Source organism: Leuresthes tenuis, unplaced genomic scaffold (assembly GCF_036924035.1).
Source record: "Leuresthes tenuis unplaced genomic scaffold, fLeuTen1.0.hap1 SCAF_17, whole genome shotgun sequence".
In the NCBI taxonomy this organism is placed as follows: Eukaryota; Metazoa; Chordata; class Actinopteri; order Atheriniformes; family Atherinopsidae; genus Leuresthes; species Leuresthes tenuis.
The window spans coordinates 29,714,252-29,717,370 of NW_027325371.1; the positions used below are offsets into that span (position 1 = coordinate 29,714,252).

The following is a 3,119-nucleotide window of genomic DNA, read 5'->3' on the forward strand; positions in this document are numbered from 1 at the left end:
CTTTCGAGCCTTTTCTTACCCGGTTTTTACAAATTATGGTTGGACATTCAGACCTTGCAGCCGAACACCTCCGCTCTCTCTTTTGATCATACATTGTCGGGCATTCGCACCTTGTCTTACCCGCTTTTTACAAACTATAGTCAGACATTCACACCTTGCAGCTGAACCTCCGCTCCCTGTTTTGATCATGTATGGTCTGGCAATACTACCTTTTCTTCCCCCGTTTGTGAGTAATTATGGCTGGACATTCACACCTACTTGCAGTCGAACAGCTCTGCTCCCGCTTTTGATTATGTTTGGTTGGATATTCGAACCTTTTCTTAACTGCTTTTTACAAACCATGGTCGTACTTTCACACCTTCTTGTAGCCGAACAACTCCGCTCCCGCTATTGATTTTGTACAGTCGGGTATTTTAACCTTTTCTTACCTGCTTTTTACCAACTATGGTCGGACATTCAAACCGTCTTACAGCGGAACACCTCCGCTCCCGCTTTTTATGGTGTATAGTCGGGCATTTGAACCTTTTCTTACCCGCTATTTACAAACTATGGTAGGACATTCAAACTTTCGTGTATCCGAAAACTTCCGCTCTCTCTTTTGATCATACATTGTCGGACATTCGCACCTTTTCTTACCGGCTTTTTACAAACCATGGTCGGACTGTCACACCTTCTTGTAGCCGAACACATCCGCTCCCGCTATTGATTGTGTACAGTCGGGTATATTAACCTTTTCTTACCCGCTTTTTACCAAGTATGGTTGGACATTCACACCTTCGTACAGCGGAACACCTCCGCTCCCTCTTTTGATGGTGTATGTTCGGGCATTCAAACTTTTTCTTACCCGCTTTTTCCAAACTATGGTCGGCTATTCACAGCTTCCTCTCCACCATACTTGTATGGTGGGATATTCACACCCACTTGCATCCGAAGACCTCCGCCCCAAATTTTGTTGATATTTAGTCGGACATTCGCACCTTACCCGCTTTTGGCAAACTATGGCCTTCTTGCAGCCAAACAACTCTGATCTTGCTTTTGATGATGTAAGGTTGGGCATTCAGACCTTGCTTCACCTGCTTTTCACCAAATATAGTCGGACATTCACACCTTCTTGCAGCCGAACACTTCCGCTTTTAGTGTTCTATGAGGCATTCACATATTTTTTTTCACCGTATTTTATAGATTATGGTTGGAAATTCTCACCCACTCTCATCCGAAGACCTCTCCTCCCGCTTTTGTTAATATATAGTCGGGCATTCGAACCTTTTCTTACCCGCTTTTTACAAATTATAGTCGAACATTCACACCTACTTGCAGCTGAATACTTCCGCTCCACCTTGTAGGTATGTATGGTTGGCATTTGCACCTCTTTTTATACTGATTGCTGAAGATTAAGTTGTACTTTCTCAAACTACAACTTTTTTTTATTTGTTGAAACTTGATTTGAAGTGGATAAATAAGGAGGACAAACAGTTTTAAGTCAGGCTGATAGAAGGAATTAATTTTATAGCAAAATCTGTACTTCGTCATATGTCGAGAGATGCTTATTGCTGAAGAAGTTCTTTCTCATTCTACAAAGTACAACGTTGTTTATCGTTGAAACTTGATTAGACATGAATAAATATGAAGGACAAAGCAGTCTTAACTTGGTTTGAGTTAATTAATTCGTTTTATAGGAGAATCCGAATTCGTGCATAACTCATAAAATAGAGCTTATTTTCGGATTCCTGAAGAATGATTCTGGTTCTTTCTAATAATACAAAGTTTGTTGTTTATTGTTGAAACTTCATCAGAAGTGAAGAAATAAATGAATGCCTATCAACAAATTGACCTTCTGTTGACCTTCGGGGAGGTGAGTATCTTCACTAGACTCACCTGTCTGCTCTTCCTCCTCATTTAGCGTAGCTCCACCCTCTGCCTGTGAATTCTCACAGACTTCAACACTGAGTGGTGAGGCCTCTACAGGCCCCTCCCCTTTTTGCTCCTCACTTCCAATCCAAGCTTTTGGCGGGAAGTTTGAATTTATTGGGTCAACCTCTTCACTTTGTTCACCAACTGCCACCTTTGGTCCTTCTCTTTGTTGGCTTGACTGTGGCTTTACCGTCTTTAATTTGTTGGCAAAAGATTTAGGGCAATCTCTGAAGAGGTGATTTAATTCTCCACAGAGATTACATTTCCTGCCATTTGGACACTCTCCAAAAGTTTGCCCAATTTCTCTGCTCTTCCCACATAACACCTTGGTACAAGCCTCAACCAGGTGCCCATGCTCACCACACTTGCGGCAGAACTTGGGCTGCCCCTGGTAGTGGATGTAACCTCGGTTTTCAAGGTGGCCAGAGTGTCGCCCAACCGCTGCACTGAGCACTCTTCAGCCCTTTTAAATGGTATAACTTTGCACTCCCGCACGCTCCAGCAAGCACCATTCAAGCAACAACTTTGCACTCCAGCTTCGAACATCGGCACAGTCGCAACAAGTAAGGCGACTCTACTCAGAGAAGTCACTCTGCACAGTAAGAAGATTTCTTTTGCAAAGACAGAAAGGGCTTCACCCGCAAAGGTAAAGCCTGCCAAAAATAGAAACAACTCATTAGTGCTGCTCTCCACAGAAATCTTTAGTAAAAGGCGAAAGACTTGTACGTTATGAAGAGAAACCAGAGTACGATTATCCGTCACTGCGGGAGCAGGGCATCAGGCTAGTTGGCATAGCCACCTTCCCCATGGTGAGCTTTGCTTGGTTGAGACGCTTGCTCCCCCCCCCCCTTGCTCCTCGGCTGACCAACTAGGAACAATCGGGCCCTATTCGATGGCTGCCTTGTCTTTTACTCTGTGCAAAAGACAAGGCAGCAACAAAAACACCACGAGAATCCCGTATTGAGGCTTTGTTCTGATCGCTCATTCGGTGTCGCGTTTCTTTCAAGCAATTCTCCCGGTTAGCCCACACTCGGCTCGCTCCCATAGCCGTGTTAAAGTCTACTTCGCATTCACTCTCTTTTCTCAGCAGACTCTTGGGATTTTATCTATAAAATGAATTCCTTCACTCAAACTATGTGAAAACTGCTTTGTCCTTAATATTTACCATGTCTAGAAAGATTTAAACAAAAAAAACAACGTTGTACTTT

The 3,119-nt window shown here is 43.4% G+C and overlaps 1 non-coding gene across 1 annotated transcript; it reads right to left on the bottom strand.

Annotated features, from left to right (window-relative positions):
• Window positions 1-2,546: 2,546 nt before the first annotated feature.
• LOC140274296 (U5 spliceosomal RNA) lies at window positions 2,547-2,660 on the bottom strand. The gene has a single exon (XR_011908263.1). It is a non-coding gene; the product is annotated as a U5 spliceosomal RNA (small nuclear RNA).
• Between the last annotated feature and the right edge of the window lie 459 nt (window positions 2,661-3,119).